This window comes from Lygodium microphyllum, chromosome 22, assembly GCF_053477565.2.
Source record: "Lygodium microphyllum isolate KBCC chromosome 22, Lygodium_microphyllum_v1.1.10, whole genome shotgun sequence".
In the NCBI taxonomy this organism is placed as follows: Eukaryota; Viridiplantae; Streptophyta; class Polypodiopsida; order Schizaeales; family Lygodiaceae; genus Lygodium; species Lygodium microphyllum.
In genome coordinates, this window is record NC_141156.1 from 27,622,960 (window position 1) to 27,640,887 (window position 17,928).

The following is a 17,928-nucleotide window of genomic DNA, read 5'->3' on the forward strand; positions in this document are numbered from 1 at the left end:
CGAATAAAGTCAAAGGAATGTGAAAGAAGGATTGGAATGGCATGCAATCCTCCAATCCTCAAACATCATAGTTTGGCCACCAATGGATGGAACATGATTTTATGTACCACATTTTGAAGTGAACTTCATCCCAAGGCACATGTGCATTAGAGGAAAGAAGGTGGCAATAATGAGCCATGTTTTTTAACAACATGACATGTTCCTCAAAGTAAATGATCCCTAGGTCATCCCAAAAATGTTGCTAGCATCCAATACATTACAAATCAATTGTGTCAACTAGACTATGATGTGGAGAGAGAAATGCTCATGTAGTGAAGGATGATAATCGACTATGACAATGACTAGCAGAGGATCCTAGATATGTCTCTTCTTGATGAACCTACATGAATGAGCCAAAGAATCACTATGGGTATTGTAAGTAAAACAAAATTGAGGCCATTAATTAGTAAATTGTAAGGAGAAGTAATGAACAAGGCACACATGACTATGTAGTGTGGCAAATGTAAAACCTTAGCATTGCAATGCCTAATGCAATACATTTTGTGTGATAATTGAAAGATGGAGCAAGAGTGGAAGCACGAGTAAAAGCAAGAGAGAAGCAAGAGCTATGGAGGTTCAAACAAAAGAGAGCAAGGCAATGTGTGGAAACTCCAAAAGCCGCAATATGTGACTTGCCTTTCCTTATTCTATTGTCATGTAAAGAATAAATAATAAAGTGACAGTGAGACACGTGGTCGTTATGTGTAGGCTATAAGTACAAGTAAATATAGGCAACTAGAAATAGGTGACCTTTAACCCCCAATAGCCTCCCACTTAAACACGAATGTGCTTGCATATGGAGAAAATAAGAAAAAAGTGATAAAGTACAAAGTGTACATAGAAGTATAACAAGATGAGAAATAGGCATCATCTCATCCTACACCATTGCTCTTTTTAAGGAAGGCATAATGTTCCACTAGGAGACTTTTAGTGAGCAAATATATAGGATTCTTGTCAATCAAGAAATTGAAAAGATCTATCTACTTATCATCAACCATCTCTCTAATGAAGTGATAACGAACCTCAATGTGCTTGGTCTTTGCATGAAAGATCGGATTACATGCCCGCTGAATGGCACTCATGGAGTGTGAGTAATAGTCATACCAAAGTTTCAAACGGCCTAACCATAGGACCTCCTTGCAAGCTTTAGTGGCTGCAATGTACTCAGCCCTAGTAGTGGACAAGGCTGTGCATTTCTGCATGCTGGATGTCCAAAAAACAACACCTTCAACAAAGGTGAAGACATAACCAAATGTGGACTTACACTATCTACGAGTCCTGCATAATTAGAGTCTGTGTAGCCCCCAGGACTTTAATATCCTAGCTACCATGACAAATACACACATATGTAGTGCCCATAAGGTATCTCATAGTATCCTTCATGACGTCCCAATGCCACTTGCTAGGTGTTGCCATATAATGAGCCATAACTCCCACTACAAATGCTATATTAGGTCTAGTGGCTATTGTGGAATGTATTAAGGTATCCCCATCACATATACATGCAAGATCTTAGCCATCTCGGCCCTCTCATTATCTAACTAGGGACAATCTGCCTGATTGACCTTTGTATGAGAAGGTAATGGGCAGTCAATAGGCTTACCACCTTGAATATGGAATTGCTCAAGGACTTGATGAATATACTCCTTCTATAATAGCTTGTAGAGAAGTCATTTAGAGCAATTGCATGTAATGCGCATATCAAGTATGTGCAAGATACACCCCATGTCCTTTATCTTAAAGCTCTTCTTAAGGTGAGTCTTCAAAGCATCCAACTCATCACAAGAACTCCCAACAATTAGCATATCCTCAACATATAGCACTAAAATGATAAGGCTACCATCATGGGCCTTCTTTGTGTAAAGACACGAATCCATATCACTATGAGAGTAACCTTGTAAGTGTATTAAGGCATCAAACTCATGATATCTTTATCTAGGTATCTGCTTAAGTCCATAATCCTTAACTTGCACACTAGGTGTTCCCTACCCTTTTTCTCAATGTGTATAAGCTGCTACACAAGATTTAGGCATTATCTCAAACAAGTAGAAATTTCATTTTTATAAAGACATCTCCCCACAAACAACGAACATATATTTTAAAATGTAGAAAAGATCTATAACTGTTACCACCCGAATCTACAACAATAATATATTCATATATTATATATAAGTACATTGAACCTCTTTAAATCAAGAAACTTTAAAAGAATTAACTGAAAAATACGAATAAATCAAACTACTTGTACTTGATGAAATCTCCTTGATTAAAAAATAAACTTTGATTGTGCTAATTATAGAATTAGATCTATTAAGCATGAGTATAAAAAAAATTTCGAAGGTACTAACATATTGATATGTGATAATTTAATAGCACATGTTAAAGGAAAATTGATATTTGAATAGATTGACTGATATATTCAATGTAAATTTTTGGATAAATAAAATAAAATATGATAGATTAACTAAAATCATTTCCTTAAAAAAGTCATATCATTTATTAATATTTTAAATCAAATAAGAATAAATACATATACATAAGATGATATTACAACTTTAAATAGTAAACATGTTTATAAAAACCATTTTGATATTCACGCATCTACATTATTTTTAATTAACCTTGCTACATACAAATATAATAAAAAAATTTACAACTCATTAGAAACATAAGAATTCATTTTGGAACGTGAAGTTATTTTACCTTCTAATATACCTCAAAATATTACTATGAAAGACACTAACAAAAAAATACTTGCTTTATTTAAAGTTGTTTTCTAAAAAAGGAAATATTGATTGAGATATCCTCCACAAACATTAATATAGATAATGAACTTATCAATGGGATAGATATAAATTTCAAATTTATGACTACTTATAAAAATATAAAAGCAATGTGGATTCAATTTAATAATAATAAAGTTGCAAGATTAAATAGATTTTAAAAAAAGTTCATATAATGATAAAATAGATAAAAATTGAACTTCGATATTTTAATTTCATAAAACAAGTATAATCAATAATAACCCTTAATATATGTTTACTAGAACAATAATAGAAAATGATATTGGGATACCATTATTTTCTAAAAACATAACTATGCTATTTTTTGAGATTTATATCAGCGTAATATAAATTTAATATACATAATTATAGAAACAACAAAGAATCACATCTAGGAAAATAATAATTTTGTATAGATTTATTAAACATTATCTTTCAAAAGATCTTAACATCCATGTTATCTTATTAAGAGATTTATATAATATGTTGGTTATATAAATAATAATCTAATGCTAAATAAAATAATAAATAAATATAACATAATGAATCATTTACATTGACAAACAACTAGATATTTGACACAAATAGATAATCTATGGACAAGTATACATGAATGTTATATTGAAATATGTTCAATTCCAACATATTTGTCAATTCAATCAATAATTTATGCAATTATTTAACATTTAAAATATCCTCATTTTTATATTCTTTTAACTTTAAATTTTAAAATATTGCCTAAATAGATAATAATTTTTATGATATAATTCTTATAATTTAAATATTATTTTATCATAAATAATAATATTAAATATTAAAACTTAAAAATATTTAAAGATAATATTGTAAAAACAAATTTATCCATCTAAATTATAAAACTCAAAAAATAAAAACAAAAAAATCATTGAATCCTATTATCATAAAAAATTTAATCTTGAAATTTTTAATAATATTAATAAGTTAATTAACTTGTATTAATTTGAAAGAAAATTCAATTATTTAAAATACACAAACTCTTTTATTAAAAACCCCACTATTAAAGCAAGCTACCACAAAAGATACAAAAATAGAAAATATACACAACACTATTTTAATACAAGTATTTTAAAAATATATATTACTTTTTGAAAATAATAATAATTTAATGTATTAATTTGTAGATGAAAATATAAGATAAACAAATAATACAATAGCAAACATGTGTTGATTTAAATAAGAATTTGATTACAAAATATTAAAAAGCAATAAAATTTTACAATAGCTTTTTATCGAGTTGGACTACTAAAAAATGTTACTTTTAGAAAAAATTTATACAATAATATTATAATACAAGTATCTAAAAAATATATAACTTTTGAGAATCAAAACAAACAACAAAAAATAATGATGGAAGATCTAGTATTTATTGAAGAACTAGGAGTTCCACAAGAAGAGAGCACAACACGTGCAAGAAGATCACCACCAAAGTCAATCTTCACATGAAGTAGATCAATCTGTCCTACAAGTACCATTTCCCTAATGAAATGGTAATGAATCTCTATGTGTTTTGATCTCTATGTGGATGCTTGCTGCGTAGATAATCTATTGTTCATTCAATCGGCAACTCATTGGAAGCTTATAGATAATGTTATGTTTATGACTTTCACCACTAAAATGTTTAAAAGTTTGTACTATTATTATGATAGCACAATGGAGATCTTAAAGAGGATGAATGCCAAAGACTTGAAAACCAACTTTCTTCCTCTCTGCAATAATATAAAATCAAAATTTAGTGACCTAGATAAATAAGAAGTAAAAAGATTGATTACTAACAAAAACATCTTAATACAAGTAGAAATACTAAGATACACTCTATTTGTTTTTATAAACACCATGTACATTTTAAAGAAAACCACGTAAGTGAAAAACAGATGATAACAAACTTTGTAGAACATTACAAATATAATGTGATGGTTAATAAAGAATCATTGAATCTCTTAGCTGATTTCTAATTTCATAAATAAAGAAAGTAAATATATATCCTATAGCCACACACACACACTCTCTCTCTCTCTATCCTATAGCCACACACACACACACACTCTCTCTCTCTCTATCCTATAGCCACACACACACACACACACACACACACACACACACACATCTCTCTCTCTCTCTCTCTCTCTCTCTCTCTCTCTCTCTCTCTCTCTCTCTCTCTCTCTCTCTCTCTCTCTCTCTCTCTCTCTCTCTCTCTCTCTCTCTCTCTAAGAGTAAGGAATTATGATTGATCATACAACACAATCAAATTTGATTGCAAAACAAAGTGCAACAAAATAAGAGTAAGGAATTATGATTATAATGAATGTATTTACTTACCCTCTATGCAACTTTTGCTATGTGATCATGAAAATCATCTCTTAGAACATGTTATATGTTGCTTACAAGTCTGACATTTTAGGATATAGTTTTGAGTACAATTGCATGTAAAATATGGACTAGCCATCATTGTCCCTTATCATTAGATGGTTATAATTAGATACACTCTTCATCTTACTCAAATGAGAAATGTAGTAGCTCTCTTTAAAAGCGCAATATGGCTCCCTCATCTTTTGCAAATAAGAAATGTAGTAGCTCTCTCTAAAGGTGTGATATAACTCATGTGCTTTGCATTACGTAGTTCAAACATATTGAATACTATAATTGACCTTGTTCTTGCTGATTTGATGCAACAAAACTATATAAAAATAGTATTTTTCTATACTCTAAAAATCTTTCAACTATGTTTCTTTTTAAGCATGATGCAACTAAACTTGTATTGGACAAACTATTTTATGTTCAATCACATATATACCATAACTTTTAATTGTAAGGCAGTTAATTGACAGACTTGCACTATAATTTAGAACTTTGTTGTAGTTTCAATACCTATGCATATATGTTCTATAGTACATTATCGGGTTTTTGTATTATAGTAGAGTATTTCAAATCTCCATTTATAGGTAAATGAACAATGTAAACATGCAAAGCACCATGTTTATGATGAATAATGAATTTACAAAGTTAAAAACTCTTCATCATATTAACAAGTGATGAAATCGCATAGTAATTATGTATACAACATCGGTGTAAAACACGTGTTTTTCCAATCAATTTATCATCATCAGCAAAAAACACCTGTTATTTGACCATTTTATTAAATTGCATGGTTAAAAAATATGTAACATTATTAGTTTACTAATTTGAAATCCAAAATTTGATAGGGATATAATATTTCTAAAAACACAATTTGGTTAATATAAAGCCAAGGCCGTATTCAACACGAGTCGGTTTTCTAACTTTGTTGATCTTTAATTCGAAGGCCTCGGTAGAACATAGCACTAACAGAGAGGAAGAACTCGCGTCTGTTCGTATCTCTCGCGCGCCATGGCTGTCCTCAGGTGGAGCCTTTTGACCGCTCCTCCGGTGATTTTGGGAGGCGCCTTCTGCGCCGTCATGGTGGTGTCGTACTACTTGGAGATGGTTCGTAACTCCTTCTTTTCCACAGTTTTCCGTTTAAAGTTCGTTAACCATATCGGCCTGATGGCTGCGAGGAATACTTCATAGTTTCGCCGAGTCTATCTTTTAAAGACGCTTCTTGAGAAATGGAACACACAATGTGTCGTCGGAATGAATTTGCCATTTCGAGCACAATCCCTTTATGATCTGTCTTGTTCATCATTCGGATGCCGTTTGTGTTATTTTTCTAGCAGAGTTATTATTAGGCTTTGTTCTATGATGCAGCTAGGTCTGCGAATCTAGGACTCTCAGGCAGCTCGGTTATGTATCTCGGCGGTCAAAGATTCTAGAAAACTGTCTCAAGCTTTAAGATGGATATTTAGTCATGATTGTTGTTTCCAGATTCAATTGACTTTGACACGTGGTGCATGATCGATGATGTGACAGCTTGGTTTGAACAACCATGACAAGTAGTTGGATGAAGCGGATATTGAAAAAGTGGTATTGGCTGAATATGGAGACCTTTTGATGGGCCAAAGCTATTAGGAGATGATTGAAGCTTACCAGTGGCACAGAAAAGTGCTATCCCTTGGTTTGTCATGCTGATTGCAACCCTGTTTGCATAGAGATAGGTAGAGAAGCAAAGTCGATATGCCGTTGGCTGATCTGTGTACAATCTTGAAGAATTGTATACTTTTGTCACTTAGACTGGCTAATTGTGCACATAGGAAGAAGCTAGCAGACCATGTTTAGAGTATGTACAGTTGTGGTAATGCAGTACTTGTTGACCTTGCAAGGGCTTATTTGTGTATTTATTTGTAAGAATGTTTCAACTTAGTAAATTGCTGGCTATATTCACACGGACTCCATTTTGTCTTTCTCCTTGCTTTTCTTTAGCATGTTGCCACACCGACAGTTTAGGCATTTCATCTTCTCAATGGGAAGGAAGCACTTGTGATTGGCTGATATGGATTTATGTATCATTTTCTATTGAATGACCTAGATTTTTTGTGTAGGTGCAATGAGTGATCTTCATAACTATTCAAAGGCCAGAGTGGCAGGTTGTCAATAAACATTTATGGTATTAATTTGGATGTTTTAAAAACTCATTATTGATTTATGTTTGCTTGTGATTAGATGAGGATTACTATCCCCGCCAAGCTCAAGTTGTCACAAGCAAACATAAATAAGTATCGAGCTTTGAAAACGCACCAACTAGCACCAGAAATATTGAGGAACAACCTACCACTCTTAACATTTGAATAGTTATGAAGAATCACGTTATTGCACATATGTTAAAAATTTGGGCGGTTAAGTAGAGAATGACATATAAATCCATGTTGGCCATTACATGCGTTTATGCAATGCCCAAACCGTTGCTGTGGTGACATGCTAGAGATGGAGGCAAGGAAATAGATAAAATGGAACGATGACGAGGAATCAGAGTATACAAATTAAACCCCTTGTGAGTTAGGAATGACAAAAGCCACTCAAGTTGCATAGGGGATAAGTGTTAAAAATTTGTAAAGTATTTGTTTCTTGGCCTTGCACATACAAAAATAATAAGAGTACCTTGTAGAGTAGCCTCCTCTTGAGAGAATGTAGGAATCAAATCAAAGTTTGTTATGATATAAGGATACCAAATGTGGCAAATTGGGACAAAAGTGATCAAGATGATTGACTCTAGCTCTGCACAGCAAAAGTTGCAAGTAGGAAAGGTGATTTTTGTAAGGAAGTGGTCTTCAAATGGGCAACACTTAAGGAAGATGAGGGTGTGGCTGCAAGAATGTGCTGAAAATGCCTATATGGAGTATCCTTAATAGTATGCAGATATGTGTAGATATTAGGGTTGATGAGGAACTCCTTGTTGCCTTCAATGGTTTCTTGATACCAAGTGAGAAAGGAAGGTACAAATGTGCAAGAGAGAGAGAATGACAAAAGGCTAGTAGTCACAACCTATTACTCTAGCAAAACAAGATATGCCAAAATGATTGAGCGAGGAGCTCTATATGTATGAACTAATAATCCAAGACTCTAGACAATTGTCGCTTAGAGATGAAGGAAATATAGGCACCCCATCTCACTGTGTCTAGAGATGCAAATAACTCCACTACCTATCCAAATAAGACTATTATGATGTGTATGATAATAAGATATCAATACAACAAAATATGGCTAGTGTGCGAAATAGTGTGTATCACCATTTAGTGATGAAACAATCTCCAACAATAAGACTATAGTTTTTACTCATATACATAGTCTATCTCATTCAAGCTAGCCCTCCAGCTTATTAGGACCTTACATCCTCATTAGGGATTGCGTGTGGGTGTGTCGAAGAAGTTCACCCTTGGAGAGTATTGGTTTGCTCTTTGGAATGGTTAATTTCCAGAACTCTTTTGCAAGGGAGAGATGGATATTAAGAAATCCAAATCTATCATTTAAGTGATTTGTATTGTGTTCTTTCTTTTCTTTTCTTTTCTCTTTTGTCTTGTGTTCAATAGTTTATTTCAGCACATGTTTATGATTCCATTGCTGCACCACTTTTGACATGGTATCAGATTTTAGGTTCTATTGTAAACGCCCCGAATAACGTAGTATGCTTAACAATTATGATATTCGCTTGTTTTTGAGATTTAATATAAAAGAGAATGAACACTTAAAGCTGAAAATGAAAATTACTCACAAAATTACAGCCATGAAAATGTAAAAGTAATGGAGACAAGATTGAGGGTTGAAGATGGGCAACCCTCCCCGAAGGAATGTATTTCTGCTCAACCCAAGTCCCTTAGGGAAGAGCTCAGTTACAATCAACCTGAGAGTGAGGAGAAGTAATTCTCACTCTCACAAGATCATGCAAAGATGTACAAACACACATGCATTATCTATTATGCAATGATAAGAACTGATTTCTTTACAGTTATGAGAGAAGAAAGAGAGGAAATCAGCCTTTCTCCATCGTTGAACAGTAGTACATGGATAGGGCTTGCTTCTTGTTGCTAAAATGGAAGAAAAAGCTTGAGAAGGAGGTGCTGTAATGAATTTACGGGCTTGCTGTCCTGTAAATCAGCAGTGATAGAAGAGGGAATATGAAGGAATTTGATAATGGAGAAGTGGGGGATGATGATGGGGATGGATGGGGCCAATTTCTGGCTATCTGTGGGTGTTGTACATGAGTTTACAGCAAAGAAAAATGATGCTGAATGAAGAAAAACGAGCTCTTATTTATAGGAGAGGGAAGAGCTAGTACAAAAGGGGAAAGTGGAGTAGCACAAGACAAGTGTCCAGCCACATGTCATGAGATGTGACAAGTAGTGGGACACTTGGAAACTTGTGTGACAAGTGTCTTGACACTTGTCTCTTCTCTATGGCATTCCTTTTTGGGCTGAATACTGTCAAGAATAGAAACAATCAAATTTAGTAAGCACAGTTAGAGTACATAACTTACTATTTTTAGAATGACATCCCTATTTTTTAGGACTAGCATTTTTAGGCTAATTCGAGGCTCCTAAAATTTAGGGATCTCTTAAAATTTAGGGACCCCCCAATATGGGTGTCATATGAAAGCTTTTTTCGTGTACATCGCAAAAACAGTATTAGAATCTTCATGTGACTTTCCTATGCAAAGAAATGTGCATTTCAAGCTTTCAGTCCACACATGCACATTATACAAGCATTTCATGATCATGCCATCTTGTTGATTGTAACTGTCTGTTTTGGGAGATCTAGCCCACACTTCAAGGCATCAATCTTTTTTGTGTGCGAGTCTAACCCTAATATGCGTGAGTTCTGGTCACAGGTGCCCAATCGGGCCATATAGGTGGAAGTGTGAACTATCTTTTCTCTAACCCACCGCGTGGGTCCACCATAACCTGTGACCACTCATCAGTGGCTAGCTCCAATGCACTTTTCTTTATATCTAATTAGTGCAAAGGAAATAAATTTAATAAATCATTATATAGACAAATTAATGAAAAATGATACAAATTCTGTTTCTATAGAGTTGTGACATCTATGCTCTTGCTGTATTTTCTTTGCTGATTTCAGGACTGTTTTGACCATTGCTAGTTTGGCGACTGTTGCTCCAACCAAGCGACCTGTTTTACCTGCGTTTTTGTTGACTTCAATATCTGCACTGCTTGTGTTAGTCCCTCTACTACTTGCATATCAATTCCAGCCTGCGTTTTGGTGTTTTTGCATCTCCTCTTGGCTGGGCGACTACATTTTCAGGCCATTTTTACTGTTTCAGGCAGTTTTTGGCTGATTGTTTGACTTTTTGCAGCAATTTTCTTCTTGTTTTGGTCAGATTTTGGTGAATACTACATGTGAGCTCTCATTTTTTGCATTCTGTGCTTGTGGTTTGTTGGCTGTGTTCTCTCTCCAAATACCTTCTTTTCTCTACTTCTCTTCTAAATCCTATATAAATGGCTCCTCCATGCACGTCCATTGATGATAAGTTACATGGATCTGATTGGAGTGCTGTGATGAAGGCTTGGTTTATATAGACGTGGCTATAGAGAAGGATTTCATCAGGTTTTAGTGAGGCTCTTGCCGCTTCAAAGAGGGGTTCGAAAACGAAGAAGTCAAAGGCCCAGGGGTACCATTGTAGCAAGAAAGGTCATTTACGGAAGGATTGCAAAGAGTTAGCAGTTTCCAAGAAGAACAAGGAGCAGAAGACGAAGTGGGATGCGGACTTCTTTGATGAGTTATTATTTGCTTCGAAGTTCGACTCAGATGCTCCGGCCAAGGTGAAGTCCAAGGCGCCAAAGGGATTCTCTTCTTCGGATCGTGGGAAGGGCTTGGTGGCCCCTTCCTCAAATTCTTTCTAGTAGTGGTGTTGAGGTCATCCCTCACGACTCTCTAGTGCTAGAGGGAGTGTGAGAGGGTGGTGAGATGGAGCAGCCGTGCCTCACCTATATTTCTATACAGATGCACAGGATTTAAAGAGGGACGTCCCTAACGTATCGATTGAAGTCTGTCAGGTTCAAATCTTGGAGCTAGGATTGACATCCAGGTCCACGATGGGCTGGTTATTTGACAGAGAGCGGGTGGCTTTTGTTTGGAGCGCACATGAGGGACACTTTGACAATCTGGCTAAGGGAGAGGGATCCATGGTCATTTATGCGTTGTGGCATTGGTGACAGGATGGTCACGTGTGCTACTTTAGAGGCATTGTTGACAGACATTGATAGCTGCCTTGGTGGTGGCTTGATCATCCATTGCCCGGGTATGCATGGTTCTACTTGGTGGTTCTATGTTGTATGGACTATGATGAGTCATTTATCATCGTATCATTTTATTGTATTAGATCACCCATGATCTAAGAGAGGGTGTTAGCAGAGTATGTCAGCTCATGTGTGAGTTTGAGTATGTATTGTGGGCTTGGCACATTATGTAGATATTTTAGGCATTTTTATAGTGTAGCATTTTATGCTTTATAGCATTTATTGCTGCTAGTTGGCATGCTGGCCGACCTAACATATTTTATGGCGTTGTTCATGCCTATATATTCTGGGCTCCTCCTTAGTTAGTCAGTTCACGACCTGGATGTCTTGTGAAGAGGCAGCGAGTGACTCACTGTTGTATGCGACAATCTCGTGTTTGATATATGGATTTCATTTCCCGAGGATACATTTGAGTTCTCATTTGTATTGTGTTCTTTTCTTTTCTTTTCTCTCGTCTTGTGTTCAGTAGTTTATTTCAACACATGTTTATGTTTCCATTGCTGTACCACTTTTGACAAAAAGAACCTATACTAGCTACTCTTATTAGAACTCTGATTGCATTCTTTGTCCATCTTACGCTTTATATTCTACTAGTTGAAAGGAACAAAAAAGAGAGATATTAGTCACTTAATAAATATGTATAGAGAAAAAATATTATTGACACTATGTATGATTTATCCTAAATTGATATTCATCTAAGGTATTGTTTTTGGATAGAAAGCAAAGCAGAATATTTAAAGCCACTTACGTCAACCTTTTTAGAAAAGATAACTATTATGAATAAATGATATGTCTCGAATATATCCTTGTTATATGTGCAGGGAGGTACTTTGAATGGATCTTTTTCTATCTTTGATTTCTTGGAAAAATGATATGAAAAACCCTAGCAAAGGGAATTGCCTTTTCTTGCATCTTTTCATTTTTTTTAAATTTTTTTTAAAAAGACTCCTATAGTGACGTTTAGTTTGTCCATTAGTATGTTATGACACTAACAAAGTGAATGCCCATGATTACTTGCAAAATGCAAGAATAATAAAGATGGTAAGAGAATGCTGGAGAAGTTAGATAGGTGAATGCTTACCTTTAGCTACTGCACCTTTCAAGTACACTCATCATAACCTAGGAGAAACAAATAAGGAATTTAAAATAAAAGCCTAAAGGTATTGCAAGAATTGTACCTTTTAAGTTGTAGATACTGAAATTTACGCGTCACTTGTTGTCTTTCTTTGTATTGCCCTTTGCAAGTCGTCATGGACACTTCCGTTGTTAGTGTTATGATATATATTTGATAAACTAAAGATTGATTAAAAAAAGTATAATCCCCCTTTTTGTGGCTTTTCCACATTAGCTTTCTAAGAAATCAAAGAGGGAGAGATCCATTTAGAGTATTCCCTAATGCATCTAACATGGACATATTTGAGATACGTCATTTGACAATTGTCTTCTGTGTAAAAAATGGATATAAGCAGTTCTAGGTTGTTTGCTTTATTCTGTATCCAAAGTCAATGCCTTGGCTCTTAGGTGAATGGAAATTTAGGATGAATTGCATATAGTAGAATAACACATTTTTTCTTTATGTTTATCTACTAAGCGATCAACAACTCTCCCTTTGCCCCTTTTAACCAATAGAAGATGAAGCGTGTGTTGGAAAAAGAACATAGTTAGACACTTTTTTGAGTAGCTAGTGTAGTTTTTTTTGAGTATATTATGCCATCCGGATTAGCATGGAAATCCACTCTTGGCCACTGTACGAATCCTTTGGTAATGAGCCGTGCCTTGTGCTTATTTAGAGTGCTATCGTTATGATTCTTGGTCTTAAAGATCCACTTGACTCCAATTACCTTCCTATGAGCGGGCTGTGGCACAAGATCCCAAAGTGCTAGTGCCATTCTGCTCAATAGTATCCAACTCTTGCTCCATAGCCTTCTTTCAATGTTGTGATGGCAAGCCTCCTTCACAGAGATAGGCTCCCTATCTTGTATGACAGGATACATCAAACAATAGTTAGTACAAACAAGTTGGTGGAGTTTGCATGGTTTCTTTGAGATTGTTGTGGGCCATTTGGTAGTTGCCACTCCTCAGAAACTCCCTCAATCCCTGCGTCATGGAGTGTATCATGTGCCCAACGCGAAGGCTCATACTCCTCTCACTACTCTGCCTTTGCTGAAGTCTTTGGAATATTCACTGGTATCGACTCAACGTGTGAAATGTAACCTTATCTTCTTTTCCATTAAGAGTGGAGCCTCAATAGGCATAGGCTCCAAAGACACTGGCTCAGGTGCCCAAGTGTTACTTGAATCTCCAAGTATAGGATACTCAGTACCCCCCTTTGTAGTTGGAAACTCCATGAATTGAACATTGTGATTCGTATTTATCTTCCATGCAATAGGATCATAAAGCTTGTATCCTTGGGATTGCGAGGTGTAAACCATAAACATTTATATTTTGAAAGCTGGCTCAAATTTGTCTCTCTATTTCTTCAGAATGTGAACAAAGGCATCATATCCAAATATATTGAAATATAATACATCCGGCTTTTGACCAAAGTAAGCCGCAAAAGGTGTCATACCAACCATGGTTGAGTTATGTGATAGATTAAGGATGTGGACAGTGGTGGCCACTTCTTCAGCCCATAGACATTGAGATGTTTGGCGATGCTCCATCATAGTCCATACCATCTCGATTACATTGCAAATCTTTTGCTTCAACATGTCATTCTTTTGAGCTGTATTCATATTGGCAAACTCTCGTTGAATACCATGACCTGCATAAAACTTGGCTAGCTCCTTGGAGACAAACTCCCCTCATTTGTCAGAATGTAGAGTCTTAAGTTTCTTTGCAAACTTGTTCTCCTCAAAGATCAATGAATCCTCAAAGTGTCAGACTACTTCAGACTTCAACTCCAAAAAGTACGCCTATGTCATCCTGCTAAAATCATCAACAATTAGCATAAATTATAAATTTCTCTTAAGGAACTCCGTTTTCATCACTCGATATAAGTCCATTGAAATAAGCTCCAAGGTGGAAATCTCATCTCTATGCTGCTTGTCATGAAGGCAAGACACACATGGCGAGTGGTTGATCCCAATCTTTGACAATTTACACATAAGTTGACTACGAGCAGCGTTCCTAAGGTACTTGTAGTTGAGGTAGCCAAACTGAGCATGCCATAGGTTAGTCTCAATCTATGAAGAGAGAAGAAGAGAAGTAAAGGCTGATGAAGTTCGCATCTGGTAGACTCCATTCTCCTCATGATCTGCATAAAAACCTATCGAGAATCTCCATCAAGAAATGGAAAAGAGTCCTTATCAAACTCAACCATAGGACCAAGAGCACAAATCTTGCTCACTAAAAGACGATGATATCCTAAACCTAACACATATAGAACCTTTGATGTGTGAGTACCACATTGCCCATTCGGAACTAGTTGTATATCACCTTTGCCTTTGATAGGGACGGAATAACTATCAACAATGAGAATTTGCCCATACATCGGATGCATATGGACAATACTATCTGTAGATGGAGTCATGTGGTGGGAAGTGCCACTATCCACAATCCACTTTGGAGGTTGTGGGGCCATAATCATTGCATTAGAGACCGTCAGAGAAGCATTCTCAATCACCTCTAAATGGAGAAAGGTTGTAACTAACCTTTTGTATATGAGTCGCAACTAAGATATATTGACTCAATGATTCAAATTAATTTGATGCCATAAAAACATGAAACGGGGAACGGGAATGAGGAACGGGGACGTGGGAATAGGAACGGCATTAAAAAAATTAAAATTTATGAAAAAAATTTAATATTTTACTCATAATCCATGTGGACTCTAGAGTGTTAAAACCCAGGCATATAATCCACAAGGACAAATCATTTTAAGTTTTAACTTTAAGATATCATGCATCATTCTAAAACTACTAATTATAAATTGAATTGCAACTTACAAGGCTCAAGAGGTAAGCTATTCAATTATTAAATGCATAATACATATGCCATAAATGATAAAACAATGAACAATGAACTAAACTTTAAAGTCTAAGCTGAAAGGACATGCTTATGGTCCTATTTTCAAAAAACTTAAAAGATTACAAATATGAAGTCTAATCTTTGAAAGAACATGCTCATTATCCCAAAAAAGACTACAAATATAAAGTCTAATCTCTAGGCTGAAGCAAAATGCGGCATGCCAAATTAGCCCAAAGGACGACTGCAAGAGTGCAAGTACAAATATAATATCGTCATTGCACAACAATCCAAGTGCCACATTGTCATCAATGATCATAATATCATATACAATGTACATGTGTCAGGTATCATGAGACTCATGATAAGTAAACTAAATCAAAGGTTATCATCATGATCTGAGGCTGCTCTAGCTACTCTTGAAGTGCCAGCCTCATCATCATGTGTACCATGAATTGCTGCATCTCCCTCAACATCAGCATGTGTCTCCTCCTCTTGCTGCATCTTCCACTCTGTAAATGGATCGGGCTTTGTTGTCATACTCTTACATAACATGCTCAAATTAGCACTAACGAATACTAGATCGTTTGCCCTCTCCACACCAAGACGGTTCATCTTCTTTGAAGCAATGTGAGCGTATGTACACCACAATTGCTCCAAACAAGAGGAGCTAACGGACTGACTTAAAATACGGATGGTTAGTTGTTGCAACTCAAGACCATGCGAACCATAGTCCTCCCACCACAAAGCTGCCTCAATCTTACAGTGATCCTCCTGTGCATCTCCACAACCAAAAGAACCTGGAAAGGTCCTATGACATGAAAGCTGATCTTTGATCTTTCATCTAGTGCCATGAGCAGGCACTAGATGAGACAATATAAGTTTTCATGCGTCCATAACCTTAGTGTCATTCTCCTGACCCTTGCCTGGAACTCTGGATCCACAACAAATGCAGCTGCATGCATGGGTGAGCTATAGGAGTTCCACCTCGTGACAACTAAATGGTGTATCTCCTCATACACCTCATCATTTGGTGCCAACTCGTGTAACTTTTCATTGAGGCTATCCATAGCCTCATATATCTTGCCAATGCAAGGTTGCATAGCATTCATAATCCTCAATAAATGCCCAATAGGTGATACCATAGCATCTATCCGCTTTACATTATCCCAAAAAGTGGAGTTATTTGCTTTTTCCAAGCATAAGATACATGTAGGAGTATCTGCCAATGTTGATGAGGTGGACTCATTATTAAGAAATAACTGCCTTAAGGCACCATTGTATTCTCTTAATCTGCCTAGCATCAAGAAGTTAAAGGCAAATTTGGTATCGGAGTATTTTAAAAGTGTCTTCTTCGATTGCAAAGAGAAGTGATGGCGAAGAAAGTGGTGATTCAAAACAAAGCTAACCATTTGAGCTCCTTGCTATATGACAGGTGTAATCTACGATAGGCTACTAATATCCTTTCGTAGGTTGTTCAAGCAATGAGCCATACAATATGAAACTGTGATATGCGGATAATATCCTAGGATAATAGCACTTGCTGCCCTATTTGCGGGCTCTCCATTTGCAACAAATCCCACAACATGCTCTGGGCCAATAAGCTTAATACTTGTAAGCCACTCTATTGCAAGTACATTTTCTGACTTTCTTGTCTCCGATGCATTATGTGAAGATATGAAATACATTTCCCTACGAGAATAAGCAACCATACCATGAATGGATTGCTTGCGTGTATCACTCCAACCATCAACAATCAAGAAAACTCCATTTTTAGTCCACATGCTCTTTCTAGTCATTGCTACTTGCTGAGAAATAGACAAATGATGTATGCTCCAGGAAGAGCCGTATTGAATTCCATATGCACAGTGAGGAGAGTGGAACAACCAAACTTCTATATAGCATTGTACTTGACTATCTCTTTCATATGGAATGAATACAATGACAAAATGCTTTGTACTTTTAGTTAAGTGTCTTGACTTTGTCAGTTCTACACAAGATTGTGTTTATGAGTCCAAGCTGCCATCTTGGAACCTAATTCACTTGTGTAACAGTTTGTCTCTACTTGTCTATGTCATCATGAGTTTGGTCCTTATCTTCCACCCACCATAGCATCTTCCGTGCTCTAGATCCTCGATTTCAACACTGCTTGCTCAACAAGGTGCTTTTCCTTGTTGAGTAAAGTGGTGCGTAAGGTCTTTGATGATGGAGGTACATACGAAGGGCCATACTCACCAATCTTCTTGCACATCAATTTAAAATACTTTGACTTGGCTGCACGAAATTGAATGTGGTCATGATAAAAAAATATGCCACCGATATATCCATCTCTTTCTTCTTGGGATCCCAACTAGCATCAAGTGTGCTTTGTCTACGCGCAACATGTCGTGCTGTTGATGCCATGGCCGATGCAATGCCTGCAATAGGTGTGGAGGTAGCACTTC